This window comes from Coenobita brevimanus, chromosome 1 (assembly GCF_032717465.1).
Source record: "Coenobita brevimanus isolate Jiangsu-jjx chromosome 1, ASM3271746v2, whole genome shotgun sequence".
Lineage (NCBI taxonomy): Eukaryota > Metazoa > Arthropoda > Malacostraca > Decapoda > Coenobitidae > Coenobita > Coenobita brevimanus.
In genome coordinates this window covers 18,937,920-18,948,116 of record NC_136954.1, presented here as the reverse complement: position 1 = coordinate 18,948,116, position 10,197 = coordinate 18,937,920, and the positions used below count along the sequence as shown (strand labels likewise).

Here is a 10,197-nt window from a genome sequence, read left to right as displayed (position 1 = left end):
CTGTTCGAAGAATGTTGGGGAAAAACATCAATATGAAGAACTGGGAGTGGATTTCAAGAAATGTGGTACTCTCCTTAGGGAATGTTTTCTAATGCAGGATTTTGATATAAATGACAAATTTTGTGATGCTAGTGAACTAGAAAATGCATATCACAACATCGTGATTCCATCAGAAATTGCAGAATTTTCTACAGGCCTTTTCAATGTTGACCTTGAGACAAGGACCAGTTGCAACATCAGTGCTGCATGCGAGGAGGACACCGAACATGACTCTTCAAACCTAAGAAAAACGTTATCTGTGTACCAAATTATATTCTATATCTTACATAATGGTAAAAAAGGCACCCCATAACATATGATAAATTCTGAATCCATTTTTAGTGTCTCTAGGTCCAAAACACTCATTTCTAGTTTAAATCGGTTTGGACTAGCGATTAGTTACGATGAACTCATGAGATCAGATATGGCATCATATGTTGCTGAAGTCAGCAAGAATCACGTTCCATTTCCAAGCCATTACAGCCCATCTAGGTTCACAATAGGAGCATTTGATAACTTCGATCATGAAGAAGCAACACTTTCAGGTATTGGGGGAAGTCATGATACTGTCCTTATTCTAATGCATGATAAACCACTGGATCGCCTGAACCAAGGGAAGCCAAATATATCAGAGACAAGTATCATCCACAGGGAAAGGCAATTCAATCAGGAACTGGCTTGTCAGGAACTTCGAGCTTACAATAGAAGTGCTAAGAAACCAAGATTGTCTGAGCAATATGAGGTACCCAGTGGACTGTACAATATGCATACTCCTGATTATCAGAAAATCAGGAACAAGGATGCTGCATGGATGGTAAGTAAATAAGATATGTCAGATATCAGTGAAAGCATTCACGAATGTTGTCCAGAACTAACAATGCCCACCTGGAGTGCTTTTAATTCACTTGTAACAGATGAGGAAGTTGCTCAGAAAATAATTGGTTTTATGCCAGTACTGCCATAACCTGTTACTGAATATGCAACTGTATATACTGCTCTCAAGAACTTTCAAGATACTGTTAGTCGATTAGAGCAGTCACACTTGCCTGTTACATGTGATGAGGGGGTATATCACATTGCTCGTGAGATAATTATGAACAAGCCAAGAGAATTCAACAACTTAGTTTTATGCCTAGGTTCTTGCCATCTAATCAAGGTTGTTTTGGGAGCTATTGGCAAGTATATTGATGGCTGTGGTGCAGAAACTATATTGGTTGAATCTGGTGCTTTTGGTAAAAATGTTGTAAAATCTGTTTTAAAAGGTAGTCATTACACGAGGTCTCTGAAAGGATTAACCATTCTCTGTGAATGTACTGAAAGATTACAGTGGACAGAATTTTTCAGAGTTCAAGGAGTTGCTCAATACGAATACAAGGCTGAACTAGAACTCCTCAAGCTCATGAAAGGTTGTGTTTATAAGAAAAACAGGGAAGGAAGCAAGAGGCACCTGGATGCATTCCTCTGCACCTCATCTAAAATGATTAAGGATTTTAATACTTTTCGATCAGAGATGGGGGCCAAATCTGAGACACTTAAATTCTGGGATAATTTTGTGGAGATGGTGTGGGTTCTTAAGGACCTAGTTAGAGCTGACCGGGAAGGTGACTGGGACCTTCATCTTAGGAGTGTTCAAGCCGTACTACCTTTGTTTGCTGGGTGTGACCGTATCAATTACCTGAGGTGGGCTTCCGTTTATCTGGAAGACATGAGGCAGTTGCCCCAAGTAGCTCCATTTGTGCATCAAAACTTTATGGCAGGTAAATTTGTAGTCAAGAGGACTGAGGGCAAGTTTTCTGCAGTAGGTGCTGTCATGTGTCTCGAACAGACAATCAACAGGTCACAGAAGAATGTTGGGGGAGTCATTGGAAACACAAGGCGAAAACAGTTTGTTGCACAGTGGGAGATAATATACCATGAAATGATGGGAATCCTCAACTTCCAACGTCAGATTAGTGGCATCACTCCAATTGCTACAGAGCTTCATCTGAAGCAAGAATTCAATCTTCCTGCAACAACGTTATCTGAGATTACTGTGCAAAACATGATTAAGTACATAGAAGACCATGAATACCCAGTGATCATCTCTGGAAGTTATGATAAGCCAGAAAAGCTCCACAATATTGTCACACAGGAAATAATGCCTCAAGAGATATGTGAAGACTTGCTGCAGTTTGAAACAATATCTGCTGAACTGTATGTAACATTCCTAAATGAAAGACTTGTGACCAAAGAGAGGGACATATTTGATACAATTCATAGGAACTATCTCAGAACATTTAAATCAAATGAGGCTGTGAAAAAGACAGGTCAAGTTAACGTGAAGGACAGCAAGCAACTTGCCGAGACTCAGAAAATCTTTGACATGGCCCGTGTCCACAACTATAATATCAAACACCTGTTGAAATTTGATTTAGTGGAAAACAGCTACCTGTTTGATGGAGAAGGGCTGATGGTTAAACCAAACAAAAGTAATTTGTGTGCTGAACTCGAAAAGGTGCTGAAGAAAGACGACTATACTCAACCAACACAATGGGCAGATGCAAATACCACTAGTATTAAGGATGTCATGGGTTGTCTCCGTCGAATGCACACAGCTTCTGTAAAGACATTTGGTGAACTGTGTACGAGTTTCATTGAAATGGCACAAAGACTTTGCAGCAGATCCAGTCGCACTGACTTTGTTTTTGATACATATGTTGAAGGGTCAGTCAAGGAGAGTGAGAGGGCTAGAAGATGTACATGCAGGCCAATTGACTTTAGTGTCGTTTCTAGTCTCCCAGTTTCAATGGATGCCTTCTGGGCTTCTCCAACCAATAAAACCAAGCTACAGCAGTTACTTCGACAAACTATCCTAAAGCAGAGCAATCCGAAGACTGTAATTGTAAGTGCAATCGGTGTTGGCCATGAAAAAATTTCTTGTATGTCAATCTCCCAGAGGGACTTTAGCTCAGTTTCAGAGCCTGACGTTGACCTTGAAGAGGCAGACGTTAGGATGATCCCACATGCCCTACATGCTGTCAACCATGGGTCAACGAGAATTGTGCTGCTATCCAATGATACTGATGTTATGGTATTAGCAGTGCACTACTGGGACATTTTGAAAGCTCACGGACTGCAAGAACTGTGCATGCGAGCTGGAGTGGGAAACACAACCCGCTACATTTCATTGCACATCTTGGCCGAAAAACTGGGGCTCAAAACCTGTAGCACATTGATAGCTGTTCATCATCTTACGGGATGTGATTCAACAAGCAAATTTGGTACGAAAGCATCTGCTCTGAAATGCGATGCTGCAAATAACCTCCACAATTTTGGAAAGGATCCTAGCAACATCAACCTAGATATGGCAGAAGAGTTCCTTACAAATGTGCTTAAACCAGGCACAAAATGTAAAACCCTTGATGAATTAAGATCTTATCTCTATTATCACAGTAAAAAGACAATCCTAGACCTACCCCCTACAAGTCGTGCAGTAGAAGGACATATTCGTAGAGCTTTCTTTGGAACATACCTACAGTTACATTGCTTAGAAGGACTACAGATAGATCCACGAAAGTTTGGGTACACTGAAATCGATGGTCACCTCCAACCTGATAGACTCCAAGTATTAGTACCTGATAATTTTCCCATGCCATGCACATGTACATCCTATGCCACTGTACGTTGTAGTTGTAGGAAATTAAGCATTGGATGCTGTCCTTATTGCAAATGTAAATCACAACATAAAACCAAATGTCAAAATCCACTGAACAGTTTGAAATAGGTGTCGGCATGGGGATGTTTTGGGAGGCCAGCTCTTTAAAAAGCTCCACCCACTCAAACTCCATAACACAAGTAATTTGAACTTAGAATTAAGTTTGGTTTGTACTTTTGTATTCTTTTCAGATTTATTAATTATGTTTACTAGAATTTACAATTTATTTTACGCTTTGCCAAAGATTCCCTTAAAGTGCCTGCTCAGAATTTTTTTTCCAATGTTTCACAATTTGTCACATGGTGTAAGGAATTATATTGTATCTATACTGAACCTTACTGGTTCTAAAAAAAAACTTTTTCATATTGTAGTCTATCCAAATAAACCAATAAATCATGAATCTATCAAAATCTAGCTTCTAGATATAGATTAATTTTAAAAGTCCATATTTCAGACAGAGGTCAAATTTCAACATTATATGACCTCTGGTGACCTTGACCTTCATCAAATCACATTATGTTTGCATTCAAAATGTAGCCTGTGACCTAAGCTACATTTTGAGTGCTCACTCGTTGCTCTAAGTTGTTTTATTCAAAAGTTATTGCAATTTTAGTTTCCACTAGTCTTATTTTCTCATGCATCCGATGGCACAAGCATTTCTTACATATTGGTGAATAGCAACATTACTGCCCGGTTTCAGAATGTCTACCCTCGCTAAAAATATGCACAATGGCATCCTCTATCAAAGTCAACTGAGTAATTTCGGGGCCCTTTCAACCCCCAAAATACCCCTTGGCTCCCGTACTAAAGGAACAAGGAAACAAGCAAAGACGAGGTGTATGAAAATCGAGAGAAGGGGGACGCTGTGTGTGTGTGTAATTCACCGGGTCTGTCAGGATCACTTGATGGTCGTGATCGTCAGCTTTTACCCTCCCGGAAGGGAGCTGAGAGCTCATATAGTCCGATCTAAGAGCAAGGCTGTGACCTTCACACAGGCACACACCCGTCCCCTTGCTCCAGGGGGACAGTGACCACCCACTTCGTCAGTGAAACTTTTCACAACCTGAGCGAGGCGCGAACTCCCGTCTACCAGATGGCAAGCGAGAACGTTACCACTGCGCCAGCGAGCGGTGTGTGTGTGTGTGTGTGTGTGTGTGTGTGTGTGTGTGTGTGTGTGTGTGTGTGTGTGTGTGTGTGTGTGTGTGTGTGTGTGTGTGTGTGTGTGTTGGGTAGAGTAGGAAAAATCACTCACCTTTCGTTCCTGTTGTCTACCTGGTTAATAACTCTCTCTCTCTCTCTCTCTCTCTCTCTCTCTCTCTCTCTCTCTCTCTCTCTCTCTCTCTCTCTCTCCGTGCACTGACCTTATGTTTTAATGTCACTACCTCGGCTCTCTGGTAGGCACACCGTTAAGGCCATTTCCCTTATTAATTAATGTTGTGGTGGAAATAATAAAAATCACAATCATAATAATAATAAGAAATAATAATAATAATAATAATAATAATATTATTATTATTATTTTTATTATTATTATATACCACGTTGAGTACACCGCTTCCCGTCCGATCAGCGAAGTTAAGCAACGTTGGGTCTGGTTAGTACCTGGATGGGTGACCACCTGGGAACACCAGATGCTGTTGGCATAACGTTCTCCCTACGTGTCAATTGGGATTGGTGGAAGATTAGTGCCCCTCCCTGTAAAACAATTAACTCTAAGCCTTGGCCACCCCGTTTGGGATACATGGCGTCTGGCAATGAATGAATGAATTATTATTTTAGTGCTATGTCATATTAGTCATCACCATCATTTTCATCGTCGTCGTTGTCATCGTCAGCAGTAGTAGTACCGGTGATGGTGGCGATGATGGTAGTAGTAGTAGTAGTAGTAGTAGTACATAAGAACATAAGAAGAGAGGATAACTGCAGTAGGCCGGTTGGCCCATGCTAGGCAGCTCCTAAAAGAGTAACTGAACTACTAGAATGAGATAAGGATAGCAAAGACGAAGGCTCTCCCCCGCCCTCCAAACCCTCCAGCCGAAGCCGGCAGGTAAAAGTCAGAAAGAACACCACGCCGTATAGAAAAACTGGCGTGGACATTTTACAGGAAAGTGTGAAAGGAGAACAGAGACTATCATAGTAGTTGTTGTTGTTGTTGTTGTATTAGAAACAGTATTGGTGTTGGAAGTTTCACTGAAGTAGGAGAGGAACCATTCCAATCACAAGGGAATAATTGTATTATCAGTGGTGATGGGATATTGGCAGTGTTGTGGTGGTGGCGTTGGTGGTGTGGTAATGGTGTGGTGTGGGGGAGTAGGTGTAGTGGTGGTAGTGGTGTGGTGGATTTGATGTGGTGAATAAGATGGAATGTGGTACGTGTGATGGTATTGTGGTAAGGGTGTTGGCAGTAATGGTTGTCGTGAGGTGGAATAGGAGTTGCGACGGTGTGTTGAAAATGTGGTGGACTGTGGTGATGGTGGTTGTGGTGTAGTAGACTGGGTGTGGTGTTGGTGATGTGGTGGTGGTGGTTGTGGTGTAGTAGACTGGGTGTGGTGTTGGTAATGTGGTGATGGTGGTTGTGGTGTAGTAGACTGGGTGTGGTGTTGGTAATGTGGTGATGGTGGTTGTGGTTTAGTAGACTGGGTGTGGTGTTGGTAATGTGGTGATGGTGGTTGTGGTGTAGTAGACTGGGTGTGGTGTTGGTAATGTGGTGGTGGTGGATGTGGTGCAGTAGACTGGGTGTGGTGTTGGTAGTATGGTGGGTTGTGGTGGTGGTGACTGTGGTGCACCAAACTGGGTGTGGTGTTCGTAATGTGGTGGGTTGTGGTGATGGTGGTTGTGGTGTAGCAGACTGCGTGTGGTGTTGGTAGTGTGGTGGGTTGTGATAGCTGCGGCTGGGCGTGGTGGGATAAGGTCTTGCGCAGTCGTCTGACCGATGATTTTTGACTTTTTTTTGTGTCTGTGTCCGACTCTGGGCATAGGCTTCACAGCCTGCTCTCAAGGCCCAGTAGTCCTCCTACATGCCATACACTTCTACATGTCACCACTTCTGAGCTAACACCCACCGTCCATACTGAATACATGCTAGGGCTGTCCCATACAGGACTGGTGTATTGGTAGTAGCGGGGGTATTTTTACGACATGTCGGCGGGTCTTTTGGTAGATCAGTAAAGTCTGATTTTATGAAATTCAAATCCTTAAACTGTTCCCTGCCCCAGCGGGGATTTGAACCCGGGTCCGGCAGAACTGCAGGCCACCTCTCTACCGATCGAGCCACCGCCTCCCCTTGACATACAGACATTCAGCCGATGGATGGGTGACTGACAGAACGATGATTAGACCGAGAGACATTACGACTTACCGGAATTGTCGCCGACATGACGTTATGCCGATCGGACGGTTGGCTGAAACTATTTGGTGGCGGTGGTGGTGGTGGTGGTGGGGGGGGGGGCTTAAATTGTTATGAAGGTTGAGTCTGGCGGAAAATGGTCGAGAGGGTGCTGTGGTGGTGATGGTTGCTGGTATCCTGGAGTGAGGGTATGGTCGAAAGTACTGTATGTTGTGACTGTGGTGGTGGTGGTGGTGGTGGTATTTGGTGTGGTGGGGTGTGGGTTGTTTTGATTAACGTGTTGTGACTGTGGTGGTGGTGATGGTTATTGTTGTGGTGGAGGTCTGATAAATTTGTGGTAGCTGTGGTACTGATAACAAGGGTAATGAATTATTCTCTAGTTCGTAGGATGGTTCTGGCAACTGGTCGTTATAGCATTTGTTGTCGATCACTCAAAATATATATCAGATTTCCCTTTATGAAGTAAACATCGTTCTAATTCACAGAGCTATACATATACAGTATAGAAAAGTAAATGAAAAAAAATACATGAAATATTTCGAGGCATACTAATCAACAATATTAAAAAAATAAAAAATTATACAATGGCAATGACATTCCAGTGAGGTAATATACAGAGGCAATTCAGACTAGGGGGTGCACAACAAACCCAGATTTCTGCCATTCGATCAGCAGAGGAAGGAAATTTGGCTGTCAACCCCGTCCACTTTGGTAACACGAAATATTGAGGCTGCCAGGTAGAAGGGCCATTGTGGAAAATATTCTCGTCGTTTCGGCAGGCTGCCTAACACACCTTCCTTACGAGCTTATTTCTGTAAATGGCGCACTAACACTCTCAGGCTCCTATACCCACTCAGAAAATTATACTACAGTAAACTCTTCATTCTGGTAACGTAATAGTTTATTCCTGCTGGTTTCGGACGCTTTTATTTTGTTTAGGAGAGAATTTTCGAATAGGAAGGGAACTGATATAGCCGGAATCAACTTCTTGCACAGTAAAGACAATTGAAAGTTTTAAAAATTCTTTGGTGGTCAGGTTAATAAACATGAAAAACACGTAATCGCAGGGAAGGGGTTAAGAGAATGGATGAAAATAACTTATTTCATTTTTCGTTAACAAGGATATACAGTATGTCAAACTCTTGCCTCTCCCTTCCCCCCGTCCACCCTACCCAACCAGCCACCTTTCAACGTTACCTATAGGTTTTTCACGTTAACTTGGCCCAGATTTTCGTTCTTGTGTTGTTTATTTCATGCAATTCAAAGGCAGAAAAACAAAATACTACGGTTCTACGTCCAGCCACAGCACTTCTTCGCGACTTGCATCATAATCTAGTCTGAATCTAATGTTACAACTCAGCTATTAAGATGGAGAGACGGTAATTTTAGGCCCATTGGTGTAGAGGTTAGAGATGCCTTACCCCTCTCCTGTGAATGACCTTATAGTTTTCAGGGGGGTTATCGGCCGGGAATAATGTGGTAAATTAAAAATGAAGATAAAACAATTGCTACTCTGCTTAGCTTACCAATAAAGGTGTGTAAAATGCAGAGGCTTCACCTAAGACATGCCATCCCTAAGCACCCCCCAGATAGCATATACCGACCCTGAACACCCCCAGATAACACATGCCAACCGTCAACACACTCCCAAATAACACATGCCACCCCTCAACACACCCCATGATAACACATGCCAACCCTCAACACACCCAGATAACACATGCCAACCCTCAACACACCCCACATAACACATGCCAACCCTCAACACACCCCCACATAACACATGCCAACCCTCAACACACCCCCACATAACACATGCCAACCCTCAACACACCCCACATAACACATGCCAACCCTCAACACACCCCCACATAACACACGCCACCCCTCAACACATCCCCACATAACACATGCCACCCCTCAACACCCCCCCAGATAACTTATGCCACCCCTCAACACCCCCCCAGATAACTTATGCCACCCCTCAACACCCCCCCCAGATAACACATGCCACCTCTCAACACACCCCCAGATAACACATGCCACCCCTCAACACACCCCCAGATAACACATGCCACCCCTCAACACACCCCCAGATAACACATGCCACCCCTCAACACATCCCCAGAAAAGAGATGCAATACTCAGCACTCCCTTCCTCCGAACCCTTCCCACTTCCCCTCCTGTAAGTGGCGTGATGGCTCCCAGGGGCGTTATCGGTCGTAAACAATGCGAGAAATTAAGCGGGGGTTGGGGCAGCGTATATCTGTGTTGGCGCAATCAGGATGAGTGTAACGGAGCAGAAAAGTCCCCAAACAAAGAGGGTCATAATTACAAATGCCTTTGAGATTTTTTAACATCTATTCACTCTTAAGAAGGTACATTTCAATATCGTCTTCTGTGTTACTGGTGCAAATAACGTCGATATTCAAGCAACACTAGAAAATACTTTGAAATAAATAGCATAATGGAAAATGCTTCGAAATAAATAGCATACTAGATAATGCCTCTAAATAACTAACATACTCGAAAATGCTTCGAAATAAATAGCATAGCACAGTAGGAAATGCTTCAATATAAATAACAATCTTGGGTGTAATATGGCAATCAAGAAGGAGCATCAGAGAGTGCAACACCCTCGTCCATCAGTTGGTCTAATGGATGATGGTCTAATGGCTGAACACGTTACTTTACCCTGTGGTCTTGAGCCACGACTAAATGCATTAAAGAAAAAAAAAAAGCAATCACTTCATCCTTGTCTGACCCGAAACACTTCCACAGTTTGGGTAAAATTAGATCAAAAGTGTTCGATTTGATCTTCCCCCGTGACCTTGACCCTTTGACTTTTCCTTGCGATCTTGGTATTTGAATGATTGTTAATTTCTGCCCCAGGATTCCTCCAAATCTGATAAAAACTAATAAAGTCGGTCTTGCCATGTGACCTTGACCTATGACCTATCATTCTCAAAAACAAAAGCTCAACCCATCAGATGATCCCCAAACTTTCCCCCAAAGTTATGTTCAAATCAAAATGAATTATTTTTTTTGTTCACACACACACACACACACACACACACACACACACACACACACACACACACACACACACACACACAGC

General features: G+C 42.8%; 1 pseudogene; it reads left to right on the top strand.

The window, feature by feature from the left end:
- The first annotated feature begins 5,256 nt into the window (after positions 1-5,256).
- On the top strand, positions 5,257-5,376 carry LOC145416397 (5S ribosomal RNA; annotated as a pseudogene).
- The last annotated feature ends 4,821 nt before the right edge of the window (positions 5,377-10,197 follow it).